General features: G+C 44.3%; 1 protein-coding gene across 9 annotated transcripts in view; it reads left to right on the top strand.

The window, feature by feature from the left end:
* The window catches only part of ST3GAL4 (ST3 beta-galactoside alpha-2,3-sialyltransferase 4), a 63,883-nt gene that overhangs the window by 27,188 nt on the left and 11,287 nt on the right, over positions 1-25,408 (top strand). The gene's annotated exons all lie outside the window — the stretch shown is intronic.

Below are 25,408 nucleotides of genomic sequence, written 5' to 3'. Positions count from 1 at the left end.
AAGGTGGTCAGAGGTGGCGGCAGCCAGTTCTGGAGAACCCACACCTGTCTGGTGATGAGGGTTGATAACACCCCCTTGTGAGCATAGGGATGTTTATCTGGCAGTATGTGTGGCAAGCTTTCCAAAGTGAGCCTCTAGCAAGCCCTGGCACCCTGCATGCTGAGTGCATCACAAACACAGGGTTTAGGATGTTTTACCTCGATGAAACACCCTGTTTTTGCTCATTTTCTCATTCACTCAGCCATCCATTCTTTTAAATATTTGGGGATTATCTGCTATGTGAAGTCCCTAGGTAGTGCAAACAGTTACCATGCTCGGCTGTTAACCAAAAAGTTGGTGGTTCAAGTCCACCCAGAGGCACATTGGCAGAAAGGACTGGCAATCTACTGCTGAAAAATCAGCCATTGCAAACCCCTTGGAGGACCATTCTACTCTGACACACACAGAGTCGCCATGAGTCAGAGTCAACCTGATGGCACCTGGTACCTACTGTGTGTCAGGTACTAGATTGTGTGCTGAAGGAGATAACTGTGGTGAACAAGAAGTCCCTGCTTTCTTGGGTGTGCAAACAAGTGGGTAGGGAGACTCAGCGTGGTAAACTGCTATAAAGGAAACAAAACAGGGTGAGGTGATGGAGATGGACTGTGTGGGAGGGAGGAGGCTTCCTGGGATCTGGCAGCCTGGGCCCCTGCGCAGGGAGGAAGCATGGGAGGGGACTGTGGCCAGCAGGAGTGGACGCTGGGGTGGGAGGTCTGGGCTTGGACCCAACTGATTCCAGATTACCCAACGTTTATGTGCAGCCAACCCCCGTGGTGACAAGGATTCAGATGTGATACAGTTGGCCATGACCCCCAGTCCCTGCCAGCCTCCATTCTCAGATGGAGGTGGGATGGGGCACGGACGCCAAAATTCTTATCTTTATGGAAAGGAGGGTGTGTTTAGGAAATCCTGGCCAGACCTAGGATCATCTGGTATTTTCTTAGTTTTGGTTACTTGGGCATAGTGTAAGATTCACAGTCTTTATTTATATGCTTCCGGCTACAGGACAGACTGACCAAAACAACAATGTTTTCAGCCACCTCATCATAATGCAATTCCCCGTTTTACACAGTTACATTTTTTTGTTGTTGTATTTTCTTTTTTTAATCGTACTTTAGATGCAGGCTTACGGAGCAAATTAATTTCTGAAACAATTAATACACATATTTTTTTGTGACGTTGGTTGCCAACCCCATGACATGTCAACACTTTCCTGCTCTCAGTCTTGGGCTTGCTGTTATCAGTTTTCCTGTGCCCTCCTGCCCTCTTGTCCCTGCCCCTGGGCTGGTGTGCCCATTTAGTCTTGTTTTGTTTTATGGGCCTGTCTAATCTTTGGCTGAAGGGTGAAGCTGAGAAGTGACTCCATTACTGAGCTAAAAGGGCAAACAGGGGCAATACTCTGGGATTTCTCCAGTCTCTGTCAGGTCAGTTAGTATGGTTTTTTTTTGTTGTTGTTTGTACTTTAGATGAAGGTTTATAGAACAAACTAGTTTTTCATTAAAGTTAGTACACATATTGTTTTAGGACAGTGGTTAACAACCCCATGACATGTCAACACTCTCCCCTCTCAGCCTTTTGTTCCCCATTATCAGCTTTCCTGTTCCTTCCTGCCTTCTAGTCCCTGCCCCTGGGCTGGTGTGTCCCTTCAGTCTTGTTTTGTTTTATGGGTCTATCTAATCTTTGGCTGAAGGGTGAACCTCAGGAGTGACTTCATTACTGAGCTGAAAGGGTATCTGGGGGCCATACTCTCAGGGTTTCTCCAGTCTCTGTCAGGCCAGCAAGTCTGGTCTTTTTTTGTGAGTTAGAATTTTGTTCTACATTTTTATCTACCTCTGATCGGGACCTTCTACTGTGATCCTTGACAGAGCAGTCAGTGGTGGTAGCCAGGCACCATCGAGTTGTGCTGGACTCAGTGGTAGTGGTTGTCCATTAGTCCCTTGGACTAATCTTTCCCTTGTGTCTTTGGTTTTCTTCATTTTCTCCCTTGCTTCAGACAGGGTGAGACCAGTGGAGTATCTCAGATGGCCGCTCACAAGCATTTAAGACCCCTGACGCGACTCACCAAAGTAGAATGTAGAATACTTTCTTTATAAACTATGTTATGTCGGTTGAGCTAGATGTTCCCTGAGACCATGGCCCCTAGCCCTCAGCCCAGTAATTTTCAGTCCCTCAGGGAGTTTGGATGTGCTTATGACGTTTCCATGACCTTGCCTTGGTCAAGTTGTGCTGACTTCCCCCAGAATTGTATACTGTCTTGCCCTTCACCAAAGTTACGACGTATCTATTGTCTAGTTAGTGTTTTTCCCTCCTCACCCTTCCCCTCCCTAGTAACTATCATTGTTTCTTTCTGTGTATAAACCTTTTATGAGTTTTTATAATAGTGTTCTCATATAGTATTTGTCCTTTTGTGATTGGCTTATTTCACTCAGCATAATGCCCTCCAGATTCATCCATGTCGTGAGATTCATCATTGTTCTTTATTGCTCTGTAGTGTTCCATTGTGTATATGTACCACAGTTTGTTTATCCATTCATCTGTTTGATGGGCACTTAGGTTGTTTCCATCTTTTTGCTATTGTGAAATAATGCTGCGGTGAACATGAGTGTGCATATGTCTATTTTTGTGATGGCTCTTATTTCTCTGGGATATATTCCTAGGAGTGGGATTGCTAGATCATATGATATTACTAATTCTAGCTTTTTAAGAAAGCACCATATCATTTTCCAAAATGGTTGTACCGTTTTACATTCCCACCGGCAGTGGATAAGAATTCCAAGCAGCCTCTCCAGCATTCATTTTCTGTTTTTTTGATTCCTGCCAGTAATGTCAGGGCCAGATGGTTATCTCATTGTAGTTTTTGGTTTGCATTTCTCTAATGGGTAGTGATTGCGAGCATTTCCTCATGTGTCTGTTAGCCGCCTGAATGTCTTCTTTGGTGCAGTATCTGTTCATATCCTTTGCCCATTTTTTATTTGGATTGTCTTTTTGCTTTAGAGGCATTGGATTTTCCTATAGATTTTAGAGATTAGACCTTTGTCAAATTTGTCATAGTCAGAAATTTTTTCTCAGTCTGTAGGCTCTCTATTTACTCTTTTGGTGAAGTCTTTGGATGAGCATAAGTGTTTAATTTTTAGAAGATCTGAGTTATCTAGCTTATTTTCTGGTAATTGTGTATTGTTAGTTATGGTTTGTATCCTATTTATGTCATGTACTAGGGCTCTAGCGTTGACTCTGTTTTTTCTTCTATGATCTTTATAGTTTTATATTTAGGTCATTTTTAATTAGTTTTTGTGTGTGGTGTGAGGTATGGGCATCCAGTTTTGCCAGGACCATTTGTTAAAAAGACTGTTTTTCCCCACTTGATGGACTTTGGGGCTTTGTCGAAGATAGGTGACTGTAGGTGGATGGATTTATATGTGGGTTCTCGGTTCTGTTCCATTGATCAATGTGTCTGTCATCGTACCAGTACCAGGCTGTTTTGAATATCATAGCTGTATAGTAGGTTCTGAGGTCAGGTAACGTGAGTCCTCCTACTTTATTCTTTTTCTTCAGTAGTGTTTCACTTATCTGGGGCCTCTTTCCTTTCCATATAAAGTTAATGATTAGTTTTTCTATCTTCTTAAAGAACGCTGTTGCATTGAAATTGCATTGTATTTGTAAATTGCTTTGGGTAGAATTGACATTTTCACAATGTTAAGTCTACCTGTCCATGAGCATGGTATGTTTTTCCATTTACGTAGGTCTCATTTGGTTTCTTGCAGTAGTGTTTTGTAGTTTTCTTTGTATAGGTCTTTTACATGCCTGGTTAGATTTATTCCTATGTATTTTATTTCTTAGAGACTGTTATAAGTGGTCTTGCTTTCCTGATTTCCTTTTTGTTGTTCTCTTTATTGATGCATAGGCATCCAATTGATTTTTGTATGTTTATCTTGTACCTTGCTATTCTGCTGAATCTTTTTACTAGTTGCAGTAGTCTTCCTGTGGCATCCTCTGGGTTCTGTGCATATAGTATCATATCATCCACAAATAGGAATAATGTTACTTCTTCCTTACCAATTTGGATGCCCTTTATTTCCTTCTCTTGCCTTATTGCTCTAGCTAGGACTTCCAGCACAATGTTAAATAGATGTGGTGATAAAGGGCATCCTTGCCTTGTTCCTGTTCTCAGAGGGAATGTTTTTAGCCTCTCTCCATTAAGAATGTTGTTGGCTGTTGGTTTTGTATAGATGCCCTTTATTATGTTGAGAAATTTCCCTTCTATACCTATTTTATTGAGAGTTTTTATCAGGAATGGGTGTTGGGCTTTATCTAATGGCTTTTCCGCATTGATTGAGATGATCATGTGATGCTATTTTTTTTATATGTGTGATGGATTATGTTGATTGATTTCCTAATATTGACCCATCCTTGCATACCTGGTAAGAGTCCCACTTGGTCATGGTCTATTATTTTTTTTTTATATGATGCTGAATTCTATTGGCTAGAATTTTGTTGAGTATTTTTGCATCTATATTCATGAGAGATATTGGTCTGTAATTTTCTTTTTTTGTGGTGCCTTTGCCTGGTTTTGGTATCAGGGTCCTGCTGCTTTCACAGAATGAATTCAGAAGTATGCCTTCCTTTTCTATGTTCTGAAATAGTTTGAGTAGCTCTGGTGCAAGTTCTTTTCTGAATGTTTGGTAGAATTCTCCAGTGAAGCCATCTGGGCCAGGGCTTTTTTGTTGTTGTTGGGAGTTTTTTTGTGTTTTTAATTTTCAATCTCTTCTCTTGTTATGGGTCTGTTCAGATTTTTTTTTTTTTTACCTCAGTTTGTGTTAGTTTAGGTTGGTAGTGTGTTTCTAGAAATTTGTCCATTTCCTCTAGGTTTCAAAATTTGTCAGTATAGTTTTTCATAGTATCTGGTTATGATCCTTTTTACTTCAGTTGGGTCTGCTCCCCTGTTTGTTTCTTAATTGAGTTATTGGCATCTTCACTTGTTTTTCTTTTGTGAACTTGGCCAATGGTTTGTCAATTTTGTTGATCCTTTCCAAGAACCAACTTTTGGTTTTGTTGATTCTTTCTATTGTTTTTCTGTTCTCTATTTCATTTATTTCTGCTCTGATCTTTATTATTTCCTTTATTCTGGTGGCTGTGGGCTTCTTTTCCCTGTACTCTTTTTGTTTGTTTGAGTTGTATAGCTAATGTTTTGATTTTGTCCCTTTTCTCTTTTTTGATGTGTGCATCTGTTGCGATAAATTGACCTCTGAGCACTGCCTTTGCTGTGTTCCAGAAGTTTTTGTATGATGTGTTTTCATTCTCGTTGGATTGTAGTAAATTTTTATTCCATCTTTGATTTCTTCTATTACCCAGTGGTTTTTAAGCAAGGTGTTATTAAGTTTCCATGTGTTTGTTTTTTTTTCCTTGCTCTTTCCATTATTAATTTCTACTTTGATGGTTCTGTGATCAGAGAAGATGCTTTGTATTATCTCATTGTTTTGGATTTTGTTGAGAGTTGCTTCGTGGCCTAAGACATGGTCTATTCTGGAGAATATTCCATGTGTGTAGGAAAAGAATGTGTACTTTGCTACTGTTGTGTGGAGTGTTTTATATATGTCTATTAGGTCAAGTTGTTTGATTGTGGCCTTTAGATCTTCTGTATCTTTGTTGAGTTTCTCTCTAGATGTTCTGTCCTTTACAAGAGTGGTGTGTTGAAGTCTCCTACTATCATCATGAAACTGTCAAATTCTCTTTTCAGTGCTGTTAGAGTTTGTTTTATGTATTTTGGAGCCCTGTCATTGTGAGCATATTTATTTTGGTTATGTTCCCATTGTGGATTGTCCCTTTAATTATTATATGATATTCTTCCCTGTAGGAAACCCTGGTGGCGTGGTGGTTAAGTGCTATGGCTGCTAACCAAAGGGCTGGCATTTCGAATCTGCCAGGTGCTCCTTGGAAACTCTATGGGGCAGTTCTACTCTGTCCTACAGGGTCGCTCTGAGTCGGAATTGACTCGACGGCATTGGGTTTGGTTTGTTTTTTTGGATCCTTTCTTGTCTTTTATGGTGAATTTTGTTGTAACATCTATTTTATCTCAGGTAAGTATTGCCACTCCTGTTCTTTTTTGGTCGCTGTTTGCTTGATTTATTTTTTTCTATCCTTAGATTTTTAATTATGCCTTTGTTTCTAAGGTATGTCTCTTGTAGACAGTGTATTGATGGATCCTGTTTTTTTTTTTTTATCTATTCTGCCTATCTTTGTCTCTTTATGGGTACATTTAAGCCATATATGTACGGTGTGATTATTGATAGGTATGAGTTTATTATTGTCATTTCGTAGTGCTTTTTATGTGGTTCTTACGTTTTCTTTGTTCCTTTTACTCTTCTCTGAATTCCTTTTGTTTGTGGGTTTTTTTTTTTTATTTCATTTTTGTAGATTCTGTGTTTACTGAGACTTTGTGTTTTTCTTCTTTATTTTGATAAGTCGGTTTAACTTTCTTTGTGGTTACCTTGATATTTACCCTTATCTTCCTAAGTTTAAACCAGTCTTTTATGACTTGATAACACCTTGACTAACTCTCAATTTGGAAGTTTTATAGCTACACAGTCTAGTCTCTCTTACTGTTCTGACTTTGTTGTGATTTATAGATTGTCTTCTCTGGGTTCTCGTAGATGTTTTAGTTTTGTTTTGACCTGGAGAGTTCATTATCTAGGTTGGTATCTGGCTGATGCTGTCTTATGTGCTAGATTCAAGTTGCTGTCGGATGTTGTTGGTCCTCTAACCTAAACCTAAGGACTCCCTTTAATAATTCTTGTACGTTTGGTTTGGTTTTTACGTATTCCCTCAATTTCTGTTTATCTGGAAATGAGCGACAGTTTTGCAGGATGTATTATTCTTAGTTCGCAGTTTTTTTCTCTCAAGATTTTATATATGTCATCCTATTGCCTTTTTGCCTGCTTGGGTTCTGTGAAGTAATCAGAGCTCACTCTTACTGTTTTCCCTTTGTATGTGACTTTGTTTTTCTCGAGCTGCTCTCAGGACTCTTTCTTTGTCTTTGGTTTTACTAAGTGTGATTATGATACGTGCTGGTATTTTTCTTTTGGGGTCTATCCTATATGAGGTTCATTGAGCTTTTTGGATGCTCACCTTTTCATCATTCATGATATTAGGGAAGTTTTCTGTCAGCGAATCTCTCTGTGTTTTGCATTTTCTCCCCTCTATTCTAGAACTCCAATCACATTCAGCTTTTTGCCTTTGATTGTGTCCCACATCGTTTTAGGGTTTCATTTTTCTTCATTCTTTTCTCTGATATTTCCTCAAACAAAATGATTTCCAAGGATTTCTCTTCAATTTTGCTCATTCTGTCTTCCATTGTTTCAAATTTGCTCCTAAAACCTTCTATTGTGCTGTCCATTTGTGAAATCTTGTTGTTTATCTTTTGGATTTCTAATTGCTGTTTTTGTATGATATGTAGTTATTTATTTATTTTGACCTTTTATTTCCCTGAATTCTTCCATTGTTTTGTCCATCTTTTCCATGATTTTGTCTGTGTTTTCTATGATTTTGTCTATTTTTCCTTTTTTTATCCTCATTTTCCTTCCTCTGTTGGAGAACCCTGAATATTAGAGTTGTGAATTCCCTATCAGGTAGTTCCAGTGCCTTTTCGTCTAGCAGAAGGTCATCTGGTGTTTACTTTGGTCACTTTCTGGATCCCTCCTCTCTGTCTCTCTCTCTTTTTTTTTTTTTTTAATATGTTTTGATATCATCTGTGTCTAGGACATTCAGGAATTATTTTCTTCATTAATCGATTGTAGATTTGATTGTTTCATCCTGCTTTTTGATTTGATTCGGTTATGTCTGGGCAGTTGGCTGGGTATGTTTGTTGCTTACTCACCTGTGGGTACCATACTTCTGACCACCTTGTCCACGTGGGCTGGGCTGGTCACTCACCTATGGTGCAGCAGGGTGGGTCCAGTGGGGCGTGGAGGGGTGGGGATGGGTAGTTTGTGGAATGAACTGGAAATGCTGGGGCGGGGCTCAGCGGCAGTACAGGGCAGGGTCTGGGGAACTGTGTCAGTATTGCTTGAGGGCGTGGCACTTGGCACACAGTACAGATAGGCAGGAGTGAAAGGAAAGGATGTGATGTGCAGAGCTAAGTGAGTGGGTCAAAAAAGAGACAAAAATAAAAGCAAAAAATGAAGTTAAAAAAAGGAAATAAAGTGGTGGTGTGCTGGTGGCCCTTTAGCTGAGTGGGGTAGCTCAACCTGTCGAGAAGGGGCGTGGGTGGTGCATGGTGCTAGGTGGGTGGGAGAAAGAAAAGAAAGAGGGGAAAGAGGAAGAAGAAACCAACCATCAAACAAATAAAAAATAAAATGCTGTGGTGAGTAGCTGGCTGTTGGGGGCAGGGTGGAATTAGGGGGGCACTGAGCTGATGTCTCTCTCAGGTGGCACAGCATGGCCCGTCAGGAAAGGGTGGAGGCAGCATAGGGCCTAGATGGGAGGGAGGAGGAAAGGGGAAAGATAAAGAAAAATTTTTAAAAATATGGCACTGAGGGAGCTGGCCTGTGGGAGTAATGCAGACCTGGAGAGGCCACGTGTTTACCAGAGGCTGTCCAGCCAAGCAGTACAGCACAGCCCACCAAGAAGTTGGGGGCGGTGCCTGGGGCTGGGTGGATGGGAGAAAAGAAAGGAGAGAGAGAAGAAACAGGAAAAAAAAAAAAAAAAAAGAACAAAGCAAACAAACCAAAAAATCACAGGTGATCAAGAAGGGGAGGGAATTCACACATGGGGCTAGCTGGGTGGAATAAAGGAAAGAAATGAAGGGAGAGAGAGAGAAACAACAAAAAAAGCCCAGAAAAAAAAAAACAAAAAAAAACAATATCAACAAACAAACAAAAATACAAACCAAAAAACAAATTAAAAAATGGCGCTGAAGGGGCCAGCTGGTGAGGATGGGGCAGACCCCAGAGGCAGTGAGCTGGTATCTCTCTGGCTGAGCAGGCATGGCCCGTTGGAAGGCAGCGGAGGCTGCATTGTGGCGGGGGGGCGGTGGGAAAGCATGTGCCCTGGTTACCAGGTGGCTGTCTCCTGCTGGGAGCTCTGCGGAGTTGCCTTCCCGTATTCCCTGTCTGTGTTCTTTGGTGGCTGTAGTCCAAGATGGCAGATCTGCCCGTGTTACCTGGCATGGGACCTCTACTCCATAGCTCCCCTTGTTCTCTGTGTCAGTTTTTTATTCCGTTCGGTGCTTGGTCAAATTCTTTATTCCTTCGTTTGGTGCTTAGGGTTCCAGGATTGACGTTTGTCTCTGTTTTACTTAGTTTTTTGGGTCTTTGATGCAGAGGGACAGCATGATGCTTCTGTCTATAGTGCCATGTTGGCTCCGCCCCCCACAGTTACCTTTTTTTTATTCCACTTAGCACATTAAGATGGAATCCCTGGATGGTACGGATGGTTAATGCGCTCAGCTGTTAACCGAAAGATTGGAGGTTCACGTCCACCTAGAGACGTCTTGAAGAAAGACCTGGTGATCTACTTCCAAAAAAATCAATCATTGAAAACCCTGTGTAGTACAGATCTCCTCTGACACACGTGGGGTTGCCTTGAGTCAGAGTTGGGCCTACCTTGTTGACTGCTACAGTGACCCTCTTTCATCTCCATTTTATAGATTAGGAGACTGAGGCTTAATAAATTAAGCAGTTTGCCCAAAGTCATGCATGTAACAAGTGGCAGAGGCAGGCTCAGTCCTAGTGGTCAGGTCCCAGGGCACAGCTGTGTCTGAGGGGGAGGGAAGGCTCTGGTGAGCCAGCTCTACCTGACCTGTTTGCCAAACTAGACGGTGCCGCCCGTCTGCATAGTGCTGTGAAGGGGTGTGAGGGGTAGCTGCAGGGCCAGCCCATGCAGGCACTGGGGCCAGATGCCAGAGTCAGAAAGAGGTTGGGTGTGGGCAGTGCAGGGGCCGGGCGTGGTAGCTAGAGCCCAGATGACCCAGGAGGAGAGAGTCGGATCAGGGGAGAGTAAGGTCTTCTGGACTCCAGCGCTCTCAGTTAAGACCTTAGGACATGCTCACCTCGGCTGCGATGTCAGAATCATTAGGCCTTCCTCAGACCCCTAGCTTAGCCTTCCTGAAATGGAGCCTGGGAAGCTCATGAAGTATAAATAAGCTCCCCAGGGATGCCTGGGCACTCAGGGGTGGAAACCACTGCCTTGGAGTCATAAAAGGGATCTTGGAACTGGCCTGCCTAGTTGGTGCTGCCCAGCAGAACTAGAAAGTGAGCCTCAAATGCAAGCTACGTGAATGTAGCCACGCTTTTAAAAAAGCAAAAACGAAGAGGTGAAATGGACTTTGATATTTTTAATTTGATATATCCAAAATATTATATAATTTACATGTGTAATCAATATAAAATAATGACTAAGGAGACAATTTACTTTTTTTTTTAAACTAAGTCTTTGGAATCCGATGTGTGTCTTACATCTCCCTGTGCCACATTCAAGGGAGAAGGATGTGGCGGTCTGCTTCCGTAGAAATTTACAGCCTTGGAAACCCTCGGGGTCGTTACAAGGCAGCAGTCAGTGTTTCAGTTTTGCAGCCACCTGTGGTCAGGGCTGAACTGTACTGGATGGGGCAGGTCTAGTCCAGTATGCTGAGTTCAGGGTGGCATCTGAAGGTAAAAAAGGAAGGGGACTGGTATGCCGATGGTGAGCTGGGTTCAGGCTCCAGACTCTATTGCCTTTGGCCTCAGATCCTTGGGGCCAGCTGTTGCTTCTTCAGGTTGCCAAACTCTCTGCCCCTAGGAGGGAGGTCTCAGGGGTGGAAGGAGCTGGATGGCTCTACACCTAGGACCTGAGGCTGCCTCATGGCTAGCACTGCCTCTGCGTTTATTACCCTGGGCTCCTCAACCTGTCACACCCAAGTTTTCTCACCCAGAGAATGGAATTCAAAGTGCCTGCCTCACCTGGGCCAACACCAGAAGTATGATTTTCAAGCAGCTAGTTGTGGTGTCTTGTGACTGGCAGCTGACAAAGTAGGTGATACAGTGTTTCTATATAGGAGCCAGCGAGCACTGTGGCTGTGGGAGGTGGCATGGGGACCCAAGGGCGGGGAACAGCCAGGCTTTTTCTGCTGCCAAAACAAACAAACAAAAAGCAGTTGACTCTGATTCATGATGACTCCATGTGTTACGGAGTAGAACTGCTCCATGGGGTTTTCAAGGCTATGACCTTTCTCAAGCAGATCACCAGGCCTTTCTTCTGAGATACCTCTGGGTGGGTTCGAATTGCCTTCCTTTCAGTTAGTATGGAACACTTAACTGTTTTTGTGCCACTAAGGAGCAGTGGGCAGAGTATCCAGCCCCTTTTCTTAACCGGGGTGGTTTTAGAGATGTGTCCCCTCCCTCCCTCCCACCAGGGCCTAGAGGCAGTGGGACAGGCACTCTGTCTCCTGCCTAATGAACCTGGGGGAAGGGCAGGACTGGCTTCTAGGTCTGGCTGGCATCTGTCTCTCTCCCAACCCCCACAGCACCTTCCTACAGAATCAAAGCCTCTTTTCAAATTTAGAGTCTCTGTCAGGGGCAGATGACCCAACAAGCAAGGTAAGTGCGGGCTTACTTGTGCTTACCTACTAATCTGTAGTGACTGATTTCACAACTTCACATCGAAACCCATGTAAAATTGGTTACTGCAGATTAGTAAGTAAGCACAGGTAAGCCTGTGCTTACCTGTGCTTACTGGGTCATCTCCCCTGCCCCCAGGTGTGCTGTGATCACACCATGCTGGCTCAGTGGTGGGACTGTGCCAGAGAGCCTGGGGGGTGTCTTCCCTCTGTTTCTCCTGTGCTGTGGCAGTGACTGATGCCCCCCATGAATGAACAAATCCATTCACTTATTCAGCAAGTATGTACTGGGAGCCTACTGTGTGCTCAGCACTATCCTAGGTATTGCTGTTACAGCAGCAAACACAACAATGAACATTTGCCCTCATGAGGCAACAGATAACAAACAGCACTAAGTAGTAAAATGTACACTCTGTCAAGATAAATGGAAAGGTGAAACCAGAGCAGAGAAGGGATCTCTGGAATGCGGAGTGTGTGTGGAGCTGTCGATGGAGTGAGAAGCCTCGTCCCTGAGAAGATGAGTAAAGAGCTGAATGAGGACATTGTCAAGCCTGTAGGGGGTGGGGTGAGGAGCATTCCAGGGAGAGCAAACAGCAGGTGCCAATGCCCAGAGGTGAGTGTGCCTGGCCTATTCAGGAACTGGTGGGGAGGCTGGCTGGAGGCACGAAATAAATGAAGACGAAGTTGGGAAAGGAACAGAGCAAGGACTGGGGCCTTTTCTCTGAGGCAAAAAGCTGATGGAGGGCTTTTGAGCTAGGAAGAAGTGCTGTAGATGACTTGTCCATTGCAGGGACCTGTAGTGTCCTGTACCCAAGAGCTGTTAAGGTGCAAGATAACACCGTGGGAGAACTCCATAGCCTGCCACGGGGCAGCATCCTCATCTCGCCTTATTTAGCAATCTCATTAATTATATTAAGTTCACAGTCCAGCTTGAGTCTCTCTATATTATTGGCAGCAGACCCTAAGCCAAGAGGAGTCGCTGTGTGTTAATTGGCACCATCGAGATTTGCGAAACCCAAGAGGCTGGAAATGTGGCCCTGGACACTGAGGTGAACTGTACAGTCCTGCACTGAGGTCCATAAAGGGAGCCCTACAAGTGCAGGGTCCAGAAGACCTGGCTTAGCAGCAGAGGATTTCGGTCAAGTGCATATTGGACGGCCAGAAAGCTAATGCAGCCTTATTGTTGGGTGCCGTTGAGTCAGTTCCAACTCATAGTGACCCTATGCATAACAGAACGAAACACTGTTCAGTCCTGTGCCATCCTCATAATTGTTGCTATGCTTGAGCCCATTGTCGCACCCACTGTGTCAGTCCATCTCATTGAGGGTCTTCGTCTTTTTCACTGACCCTCTACTTTACCAAGCATGACGTCTCTCTCCAGGGACTGATTCCTCCAGATAACATGCCAAAGTGTGTGAGACGTGTTCTTGCCATCCTTGCTTCTAAGGAGCATTCTGGTTGTACTTCTTCCAAGACAGAGTTGTTCCTTCTATTGGCAGTCCATGGTATGTTCAGTATTCTTTGCCAACACCCCCACAATTCACAGGTGTCAGTTCTTCTTTGGCCTTCCTTATTAATTGTCCAGCTTTCCACATGCACATGAGGCAATTGAAAACACTATGGCTTGGGTCAGGTGCACCTTAGTCTTCAAGGTGACATCTTTGCTTTTCGACGCTTTAAAGAGGTCATTTGCAGCTGATTTGCTCAATGCAATGCATCTTTTTGATTTCTTGACTGCTGCTTCCATGGGTGTTGATTGTGGATCCAAGTAAAATGAAGTCCTTGACAACTTCAATCGTTTCTCCATTTATCATGATGTTGCTCATTAGTCCAGTTGTGAGGATTTTTGTTTTCTTTATATGGATGTGTAATCCATACTGAAGGTTGTGGTCTTTGATCTTCATTAGTAAGTGCTTCAAGTCCTCTTCACTTTCAGCAAGCAAGGTTGTGTCATCTGCATCACACACGTTGTTAATGAGTCTTCCTTCAATCCTGATGCCCCATTCCTCTTCATAGTCCAATTCCTCAGATTATTTGCTCAGCGTACAGATTGAGTAGGTACAATGAAAGGCTACAACCTTGACGCACACCTTTCCTGACTTTAAGCTGTGCAGTATCCCCTCGTTGTGTTCGAACATCTGGTGTCCAGCTGGAGGACGTTAATAGTCCCACGAACACAGCTGTGTGCGTTGAAGATCGCTAGAGACTAGCTTCATGGGGAATCCTGCTTAATTAACAAGGTGCCCCAGAGGCTTCTTATAGCTGTTTGAAGTGTTTGAAGGACTTTCATGTGGCTTCCTCTGATTGTTTCAAAGGGTGGCAAGTGGACATTCAAGGATCTTTACTGGGTGGATCTAGAGGCAGTAGGGGTTAGGAGTGTGGGCTTTGGAGCTAAATGGCCTGTGTTCCAGTCCTGGCTCTACCACGCACTAGCTGTATGACCCTAGACAAGTTCCTTACCCTTTTTGCACATCAGTTCCCTATCTCTAAAATGGGGGCAATAATGGTGTTTAACTCATAGGGTGAAGAAAATACATGTGAAGCGCTTAAAAGTATCGAGCACAGTGGCTGTTAACCCTGGGCGATTTGGCCTGCAAGGGACATTTAGTAATGTCTGGAGGCATTTTGGTTTTCCCAGCTGGAGACTGGGGGGAATGCTACTGACATCTAGTGGGTAGAAGCCAGGGATTCTGCTAAAGATCCCACACACAGTGCACAGGGGTTCCCACAGGACAAAGAATGATCCTGCCCCATATGTCAGTGGTGCTTAGGTTGAGAAACCTGGTCTAGCACATAGTTCAGTGGGCAGTGTGTTTTAATTGTTTATCTCTTACATGTAATTAATTATTTCAGTGAAATACGTTTTAATTGTTCAGAAGAGATGCAATAAAGTTCTTTTTTCATCTCATTATATTCCTTTTTTTGTCAAGCAGTCTTAAAACGTCTGCTATTTTCCAGGCACTACGATAGTCTCGAGATATAAACTAGTCCCTGACAAGCAGGTCATTGGAGTGTAGACATGAAAACCAGCAATTATGTAATGTAAAGTTATGTTACTTATCAAGGGCTGGAATCAAAGTACAATGTTTTGTGGGAACAAACAGATCGGTTGCCTGGAAATGTCAGAAAAGCCTTCATAGAGGAGGAGCCATTTGAGCTGTGTGTTGAAGAAGGGATGGGATTTATGAGGTAGAGAATTTGGAGAGAGCGTTGGGGTGTTTCTGATGAAGTAAGCCTGTGCCGAGGTGTGGTGGGTGGGAGAGACTGGTATGGGAAGGATAGGGGCACATTAAGTGTACATGGGAAGACAGTACAAGATTGGTCTCTTGGGCTTGTGGCCCAAGTTTGGAGGGCCCTGGCTGCCCTTGACTTTTGATTAAGGAATGGGGAGCAATTAAACAGTTGGGTGGTTTTGTCTGAATTGTGGCCTAGAAAGATACCCTTTGTTGGCCATTCAAAAGAAGGTTTGGGTGAGGAAAGACTTGGGCTAAATAGACCAATTAGAGAGCGGGTATGTTGGGGTGAGGTCTAGAATTAGTCTGTAGCTTGGGAAGGGGCAGTGGAGGGCTGCATTCTGGAATGTTTCTGAGAATTTAGGCTGTGTGGCCTCTACATTGGGGCTGAGTTTTATAAAGCTGTACTTCCCCCAATGCCAGGTATATGGCATTTGCTGGAATGAGCAGGTGGAGGTTAATTGATAATATCTGATAACCAGTTGGATGGATGGTATGAGGAGAGAGACATGCTGGGAGACTGGATTGATGATAATAGTGGGGGCGGGGTGACTCTACTTTTGGACATGTTAAATTTGAAGAATTTTAAGCTCGTTCAGGTAGAATGTCCAGCATAAAATTAGAAATGTCAGGGTGAGATGTGGGTGAGAAATTAGGACTGAAAATAAAGAGCTTGAATCACCAATATATGAGTAGTAGGTAAACTTCTGAAAATAAATGTGGTAGAATTTTTGCCTTACACGTGGGAGACCTGGGTTTGAGTCCCAGACATTGCACCTCATGCGTAGCCACTGCCCAGCTATTGGTGGGGGCTTTCGTGTTGCTACGACGCTGAACAGGTTTCCGTGGAGCTTCCAGACTAAGATGGTGTTACGGATTGAATTGTGTCCACCCAAAATGTATGTCATCTGATATGATTTTCTATGTATTATAAATCCTACCTCCATGGTATTAATGAAGTGGGATTAGAGGCAGCTATGTTAATGAGGCAGGACTCAAGCTACAAGATCAGGTTGTATCTTGAGTCATTCTCTTTTGAGATGTACCACCAAGCAAGGAGAGCCAGGAGCATGTGTTCTTTGGACTCAGGTCCCTGTACTGAGATGCTCCTAGACCAGGGGAAGGTTGATGACAAGGACCGTCCCCCGGAGCCGATAGAGGGGGAAAGCCTTCCACTAGAGCTGGTGCCCTGAATTCAGACTTCTAGCCTCCTAAACTGTGAGAGAATAAATTTCTCTTTGTTAAAGCCATCCAATTGTGGTATTTTTATTATAGCAGCACTAGGTGACTAAGACAGAATTTGGTACTGGAAGAGTGGAATGCTGCTCAAACAGGTACCTAAGGTGTGAAAGCCGTTTTGAAACTGAATGGATAGATGCTGGAAGAGTTTTAAAGTGCCTAATAGTAAAAGCCTAGATTGCCTTAAAGAAACTGTTGATGGAATTAGGGACATCGAAGACAGTTCTGGTGAGGACTCAGAAGGAAGTGAGGGGAGCTGTTACACTGGAGACAGCACAGATAGCGAGAAAAGCAGCTGAGAAGCTGCAGCAGCAGAGAAAGGACAGCAGCAGAACCAGGAAACCAGCGTGGGACAGCGCCAGAGCTGACCCATGGAGTGAGAGATCTGAGTGCCTTTGGCAGGAGGCTTCCTGGCGGGGTGGGGTGCCTCTGGGTGCTTATCAGTGGAGCTGAAGAGCTTGGAATACTTGCCCCAGTGGGTGATATGAGTGGTGAGGCCTGAAGGGCTGAGGGGCCAAGGAAGCAGAAGCTGAAGAGACAAGGAACACAGGAAGGAGAGCTGCCTCAGTCTCAAAGGGTAGGGAAATAACCCAAATGCCTATCAACAGATGAATGAATAAACACAATGTGGAACATACATACAGTGGAATACACGAAAGCCCCCACCAATAGCTGGGCAGTGGCTACGCATGAGGTGCAATGTCTGGGACTCAAACCCAGGTCTCCCACGTGTAAGGCGAAAATTCTACCACATTTATTTTCAGAAGTTTACCTACTACTCATATATTGGTGATTCAAGCTCTTTATTTTCAGTCCTAATTTCTCGCCCACATCTCACCCTGACATTTCTAATTTTATGCTGGACATTCTACCTGAACGAGAAATAAAGTCTTGATACATGCTACAGTATGGATGGAGTTTGAAGACATGCTAAGTGAAATAAGTCAATTACAAAAGGACAAATAGTGTATGACCTCACTTATATAAAAAAACAAGAAAAGGCAGATGTATAGAGAACAAAGTTTATTAGTGGTTACCAGGGGCAGGAGGGAGGGGAAAAAGAGGGGGTTAAAGGTGATGGAAAAATTGCTTTGATTAAGGGTAGGGTTGCACAGCCAATTATTGTAACGGTTGTTAATAAGTTGTACAGTTGTAAAAAGTTGAATTGCAGAAGTTGTGTGATAGATATATTTACAATAACACCACCAACAAAAGAGTAACTGTTGAGGTTGCTTATGTACAACCAAATACCTTATGGAATTTGATTCCTTGGTTTGGAAGTTTAGGGTCACGGTTTCATGGGACATCCCAGTTAATTGGCCTAATATTGTGTTTAGTGCTTCTTTTCTACCTGCTAGTTTGTTGTTACAGTGCCTGGGGTCTTAAAAGCTTGCAAGTCCATCCAAGGCATAACAGTTGATTGGTCTCTGTTCACCTGTAGCAGCAGAAGAAGGAGAGTCAGGAATAGAAAGAGGAAATGGAATGTGTGGCTAATCGCTTCCATGAACAACTGCTTCCTCTGCCATGAGACCAGAAGAACTGGATGGTGCCCAGCTACCATTACCGAACATTTTGATCAAAGATTTTATAGCAAGAATCCTTATCAAGGGAGGAAAATGCTGAACAGAATTTCAAATTCTCATGGAATCCAGATTTTCTGGACCCATGAAGGCTGGATAAACCCCCTAAACTATTGCCCTGAGATAATCTTTAAACTTTAAACTAAAAATATTCCCTGAAGTCTTCTTAAAACTAAATGATAGTTTAGCTTAACTGGTAAAGACTGACTGTCTTGACCATTATGCTCTTTTAAGGTCTATCTCCATGAGGATCAAATAGACAACAGTAACTCGAAAGAATAGATAGGAATCTTAGGAGTCAGGGAGTTGATGTTAATGAAGGAGGAACAACTCAGGGTGAGAATGGTTGCATAACTTGAAGAATGTAATCGGTGTCACTGGATTGTACATGTAGAAACTTGAATTGGTGTATGTTTTTGCTATGTATGTTCTCAACAACAAGAAAAAATAAAGTAAATTATAAGAAAAGAAAAGAAACCCTATGGATCACAGCGGTCCAACCCACACCCGAGCATGGGTATGGTGCAGGACCCAGCGATTGTTTCTGTTCCATTGTACATGGGGTCACCATGAATCAGGGCCGACTCAAAGGCAGCTAACAAGAAGGGAAGCAGAGCCAGCGGAGGCCGTCATGGAAAACCAGGAGAGAAATAAGAAGGGGATATCAGCTAACAGCATCAAAGGTCACAGAGAAGGACAAAGACTGAAATAGACCTTTCTTGGGTTTGGCAATTAGGAGACCACTGATGGCCTTCAGCATGGAAGTAAGGGTGGGGGCCAGATTGTAGGAGGCAGAGATGGAGTGAGAAGTGAGGATAATGAAGTCTGACTGTTGAAGGTAAGGAGGGAGCTGGAGGGGAGCTTCTGTAGCAGACAGAGTCAAAGAAATTTTTTTTAGGAAGAGGGAGATAAGCATTTCTGAAAGCCAAAGAGAGTAGAGAGATGGAGGAGACAGGGGAAAGGGGGGGTCATTGATGAGGAGCAGTACTGGAAAGGCAAGAGGGGAGGGACTCCAGTATGTAGACGGAGACATTAGGAGGGAGGCAGTGTGGCTGTTAAGTCTAAAACGGGCAGGCAGGTGCCATTTCCCCCTGTAGAACTGAGGGACAGTGAGATTGATGGAGTGACTTGCTCAGGGTCACAGATTAGTAAGTAACAAACACTGGGCTTCTGCCTCCACTGCTCTCCCTAGCCCCAGGGACATCAGGCCAAACCACAGAAACGTGTTTAGGGGGCTCTGTGCTCTCTTGGCAGAGTTCTGTTCTGTTCCGCTTGGCAGAGCAGGTACCTCCTGAGTACTGGCTGTGCTAGGCCCTGCGTATCAGGGTGGCATGAAGCACGGTTCCTGTTTCCACAGGGCCTATTTCTTCACCTTTGCCCCCAGTTTTGCCCTCTGGCAAGTTCCGTGGCAATGCCTACCAGCCTTGCTTCAGCCAAGGACACCTTGGTTTTGAGAGAGCCTTCCTGCCTTGGCTCAGCTTTGCCTAGCAGGTTGGGTGAGCTGATCTCCTCGGCAGTTGGTTGTAGGTAGAAGTTGGTGCACCTTGGACACGAATCGATCAGTTGCCTACTCTCCTACCCAGCTGCGCTGCTGGAACTTTTCTCCTGCCTGTTGGCACCTCGGGGCTTAGTCAGTGCCGTGGGGCAGCTGCTGGGAGCGGGCTACAGGCAGTCCTGGGGGAGCAGCCAGCCCCAGGAGCCCAGTTCCTGGAATGCCTGGAAGGCCGCTGAGCAATCCTCTGGGCTGGGCCCAGCAAGGAGAGGGGGCGTTGGGCATTTTCCAGCTAGCCCATGACTAACCAGTCTGCTTAGCACAACACCAGCACAGTTCTGGAACATGACATACTAAGGCAGAACTGTCCTGGGGCAGAGGTCAGAGAAGGGTGTCTTACTCATCTAGTGCTGCTATAACAGAGATACCACAGTGGATGGCTTTAACAGAGAAATTTATTTCCTCACAGTAAAGTAGGCTAAAAGTCCAAATTCAGGGCGTCAGCTCCAGGGGAAGGATTTCCCTCTCTGTGGGCTCTGGAGGAAGGTCCTTGTTCTCAGGCTCCTCCTGGTCGAGGAGCTTCTCAGGTTCAGGGACCCTGTGTCCAAAGGATGCACTCTGCTCCTGGCACTGCCTTCTTGGTAGTAAGAGGTCCCCCTGTCTCTCTGCTGCTGGTCTTTTTTTTTTTTTTGCTTCTTTCTATCTCAGGAGGTTGTCTCAAGACATAATCCAATCTTGTAGATTGAGTCCTGCCTCACTAACACAACTGCCGCCTACCCTCCCTTATTAACATCATAGAGGCAGGATTTACAACATATAGGAAAACCACACAATACCAGGAATCATGGCCCAGCCCATTTGATAACACATTTTGGGGGGGACATGATTCAATCCATGACAAAGGGGTAGTTGTTTTGTTGCTCACAACTGGTCATACTGCTTACTGCTGACTGCCATAGGTTGTCTCCATCTAGGTAGGGCCATTGGGGCGGGTGAGTGTTTGTCTTTCAGGGACCTTCAGACAAGCTCAGTGTAGTGTTTTTCATCTTGGCTGAGGTGTTAGAATCACAAGGGAGGTGGTTTTTTGTTTTCTGTTTGTTTTTTCACTTTACCTTATTTTATTACATGCAATATTCTTTGACGCTTCCAATCCATAAACGTATGTCTATGTATTTAGACCTTTTTTTTTAAATCAACATTTGCAATTTTCAGCATACAGATGCTGTATGTGCTTTGTTAGATTTACACGCCTTTCTTTTGTTTTTTAATACCCCTGTCCAGGCCCTGCCCTCACCAATTAGAGTCCTGGAGAGGGGGCCTAGACATCTGCAGATTTTCGAACTCCACAGGTGGTTTTGTTGCACAGCCAGTGTTGTGAGCTCCGACTCTGAGAGGGAGAGAAGTGAGATGAAGTGAATCCTGGTCAGGAAAGGAAGGGGGGCAGAGAGGAGGGTAGGAGTGTGTAGTCCTATATTAATGAAGCGAATCACCTGGTGCTTACTGTTGTTGGTGTTAGGTGCTATCGAGTTGGTTTGTGACTTACAGACCCCATGTGACAGAGTAGAACTCCCCCACAAGGTTTTCTAGGCTGTAATCTTTATGGGAGCAGATCGCCAGGTCTTTTTTCCAGCAGAGCAAGCTGGTGGATTCGAACCGCTGACCTTTTGGCTGGGCGCTTAACTGTTGTGCTCCCAGGGTTCTTTCCCAATGCATGGGCCAGGCAATTAAGTCAGAATTTCTATGGGTGGGACCCAGATACTCTTTTCTTTTTTTTAAGGAACGCTTCACGACCACCAGTTACCATGGAGCTGATTCCAACAGGGCAACTCCATGAGCTTTAGAACAGAACCACGTGCCATAGAGTTTTCTTTCATTCTTTTTTTTTTTTTTTAAATTGTTGGAAAAAATAGAACCCATTTGCCAGTGGAATATTTTTTACATGTACAATTCGGTGACACCAGTTCCATTAATCAAGTTGTGTACCTATCACCAGTCAGACACTCATTTAAAAGCAATTTTTTTTTAAGTACCCCTGCCTGTTCTCCACCAGGCTCTCCTTGGAAACTCTATGAGGCAGTTCTACTCTGTCCTGTAGGGTCGCTATGAGTCAGAATTGGCTCGATGGCAGTGGGTTTGGATTTTTTGGTTTTGCCTATTCTGCTGTTCAGCTAAGGCCAAGAACGTGGGTCTTGATTACTGCTTTTCCAGCTTGGAATATGCGGGTGGATCACCTGGAGATCTTGTTAAAATGCAGATTCTGAGTTGGTAGGCCCTGGGTGGGTGGTGCTCATGGTTAACGTGCATCACCCGCCGTTAACCAAAATGTTGGCAATTGGAATCTACCCAGAGGTGCCACGGAAGAAAGGCCTGGTGATCTACTTCTGAAAAATCAGCCATTGAAAACCCTATGGAGCACAGCTTTACTCTGACACACCCATAGGACATGGGGTCTGACTCCATGGCAACTGGTACCGGCGGAGGGGACCTGAGATTCTGTGTTTCTGATAAGCTGCCATGTGAAGCCCGTGCTGCTGATCTGCTAAATATATACATATTCTAAAAGACTATTTCTTGGAGCAGTTTTATGTTTACAGAGAATTTGCAGAAAGCAGAGTTCCCCTTTACCCCCTCCCCCGGCACATCATTTCTCCCACAGTGAAACCTGTGAGAGCAGGAGCAGCCTTATTTTTCCAGGTCTCTCAAGTTTTCTCCCTTTGGCAGCGGGCAGTCTTCCTACTTTTTTATTGTTCCTTTTAGTGGAAAATATTTGTTTTCCTTCTTGACAAGTTTCTGCCTTACGTAGGTTCAGGCTTTCACAGGTTTTACTATATTCACATCTTGCATTCCTGTGGCACACTTGTTATAGCCCATGAACCAATACTGATACGTTATTATTAGCTAAAGTCCGTAGTTAACATTAGGGCTCACTCTTTGTGTTGTACAATCCTATGGGTTTCGACAAATGTATAATGTCACGTGTTCACCCTGACAGAATCATACAGAATAGTTTCATAGACCAAAAAATGCTGTGTTCACCTATTCATCTTCCAGCCCCTGCCCCCTTGAAACCGCTGATCTTTTCCCTGTCTCTGTAGTTTTACTTTTTCCAGAATGTCACAGAGTTGAAATCATACCGATAAATATATTTTTTACCAAACCCATTGCCATCGAGTCGATTCTGACTCATAGCGACCTTATAGAACGCAGAACTGCCCCATAGGGTTTCCAAGGAGCAGCTGGTGGATTTGAATGGCTGACCTGTTGGTTTGCAGCCAGGCTCTTAACCACTGCGCCAGTATTTTTCACAGCAAGGATCTAATAGACCAACTTCCCAGTGTAACAGCTGCGAAAACTGAGGGTCAGAGAGGGCGAAGTGACTCCAGGTAACACAGCCTTAGTCATTCAATACTTCATGAATGCTGGCCAGGCCATGTGCTAGGTGCTGGAGCAAGAGCTAAGAACAAGACAGATCCAGTTGCTACCTTCCTAGTGCTTATAGTCTAAGGAGAGAGATAGAAGGCAAACATAAGCAAAGAAGCTAATTACAGATCCATAGATCCGGAGAAGTGCTATGAAGGAGACAGACAGGGCCAGGTGGTGGGGAATGATGTCAAGGTTGCTGTGAATGAGCAGGGAAAGCAATTCACTTAGGGGGAGAGGTCAGGGGAGTTACTAGAACCATGGCTTTAACTTGGGCCTTCTCATTCCAAATCTGTAACTATTCTTTGCTGAGCAGGGCCATCCTACCTCCCCACTGGAGTTTGAGATGGGTGCTACTGACCCACTCCCGCCCGCCCTGTCCCACTGTTCTCTCTGTCTGCTCAGTGTTTGTGCAGCAGAGGGGAGCCTGGGAATGCCCCCCGGGGAGCACTGTATTGACTCAGTAATAGGATAGTGTTCAGGCTTTTGTTTTGGGATAATTGACTTAGGATTTGTAACAAAAGCAACTCTGGAAGTGCTTAAATTTCTATGCCAAGAAATTTGGAAGATAGCTACTGGGCCATCCGACAGGAAAAGATCCATATTTGTGCCCATTCCAAAGAAAAGTGATCCAACAGAATGTGGAAATTATTGACAAAATTACTAATAGCACACACAAGTAAAATTTTGCTGAAGATAATTTAAAAAATAGTTGCAGCAGTACTTCAACAGAGAGCTGCCAGAAATTCAAGCCGATTCAGAAAAGGACGTGGAATGAGGGCTATCATCGCTGATGTCAGATGGCTCTTGGCTGAAGGCAGAGAATACCAGAAAAATGTTTATCTGTGTTTTATCAACTATGCAAAGGCATTCAACTGTGTGGATCATAACAAATTATGGATAACATCATGAAGAATGGGAATTCCAGAGCACTTAATTGTGTTCATACAGAACCTGTGCACAGGCCAAGAGGCAGTCATTAGAATAGAACAAGGGGATACTAAAAACCAAACCAAAACCCATAGGGTTTCCAAGGAGTGGCTAGTAGATTCAAACCCCCTTTTGATTAGCAGCTAAACTCTTAACAGTTGTGCCACCAGGGCTCCGTGGTTTAAAATCAGGAAAGGTATGTGTCAGGGTCGTAGCCTCTCACCATACTTACTCAGTGTATGCTGAGCAAATAATTCAAGAAGCTGGACTATATGAAGAAGAACGAGGCATCAGGATTGGAGGAAGGCTCATTAACAACCTGTCTTATGCAGATGACACAACCTTGCTTGCTGAAAGTGAAGTGGATTTGAAGCATTTGCTGATGAAGATCAAAGACCACAACCTTCAGTATGCATTGCACCTCAACATAAAGAAAACAGAAATCCTCACAACTGGACCCATAAGCAACATCATGATAAACAAAGATTGAAGTTTTACTTGGATCCACAATCAACAGCCATGGAAGCAACAGTCAAGAAATCAAACGATGTATTGCATTGGGCAATTCTGCTGCAAAAGACCTCTTTAAAGTGTTAAAAAGCAAAGATGTCACTTGAGGACTAAGATGATCCTTACCCAAGCCATGGTGTTTTCAGTCACCTCATATGCATGCGAACGCTGAACAGTGAATAAAGATCGAAGAAGAATTGATTGCCTTTGAATTGTGGTGTTGGTGAAGAATATTGGATATACCATGGACTGCCAGAAGAACAAACAAATGTGTCTTGGAAGAAGTACAGCCAGAATGCTCCTTGGAAGTGAAGATGGTGTGACTTTGTTTCATGTACTTTGGACATGTTATCAGGAGGGACCAGTCACTGGAGAAGGACATTATGTTTTGTATAGAGGGTCAATGAAAGAGAGGAAGATCCTCAACAAGATGAATTGACACAGTAGCTGCAACAATGGGCTCAAACATAGCAACCATTGTGAGGATGGTTCAGGACCGGGCGGTATTTCATTCTGACTCCATGGCACCTTACAACAACAGTCCGGATGCTGCCTGCTGAGAAGTGATTTGAGGGTTTTCATTTATTCCCCGGAGAGCACAAACACCAGCACTCCACTCCCCGCCTCCCCCGCCCCCCCATTTTAGATCACCAAAATCACCTGGGCTGCTTGTGGAACTGCTTGGCCTTGCCCGGTCCTGACCAGGTGTGCCCCGGACTGACGTATTTTAGGAAGCAGCCCAGATGATTCTTATGATTAGGGGCACTTGGGAAACAGGATGTGGATGGAACACTCTGGCCTGGTGGTGTCTTCCTGCCCCTTTGTGTGGCTGTGGAAACTGAAGAAATTTCTTCCTGGCGACTCAGAAGCATGGCCATGGCTGACTCTTGATTAGAAACCCCTCTGCCTGTTTCATGTAGCAGCTCTGCCACCTGCCCCTACCTGCACGGGTCTCCCCTTCCAGCTCCCTTTGCTCCCTGTTAGGGATTGAATTGTGTCCCCCCTAAAATATGTTGTAAATCCTAACCTCTATGCCTGTGGTTATAATCCCCTCTGGGAATGGGTTCTTTGTTATGGTAATGAGGCAGAATTAGCGTAGCTCCACGGCAGTGGTTAATGGGTTATGAGATATAAAAGAGATTTAGACAAGGAAGCAAAGATGAGGGGAAGACACATGCCAAGCTATACATGAGGGTCGCCCAGGAGCAGAGGCTCAGAAGAAACAGGGACCTTCTTCCAGAGCTGACAGAGAGAGATAGCCTTCCCCTAGATCCGACACCCTGAATTTGGACTTTTAGCCTCCTGAAACAAAATTGCTGTTTGTTAAAGCCACCCATTTATGGTTTTTCTGTTATATCAGCACTAGATAACTAAGACA

Source organism: Loxodonta africana, chromosome 15 (assembly GCF_030014295.1).
Source record: "Loxodonta africana isolate mLoxAfr1 chromosome 15, mLoxAfr1.hap2, whole genome shotgun sequence".
In the NCBI taxonomy this organism is placed as follows: Eukaryota; Metazoa; Chordata; class Mammalia; order Proboscidea; family Elephantidae; genus Loxodonta; species Loxodonta africana.
This window is presented reverse-complemented; position numbering and strand designations above follow the sequence as displayed.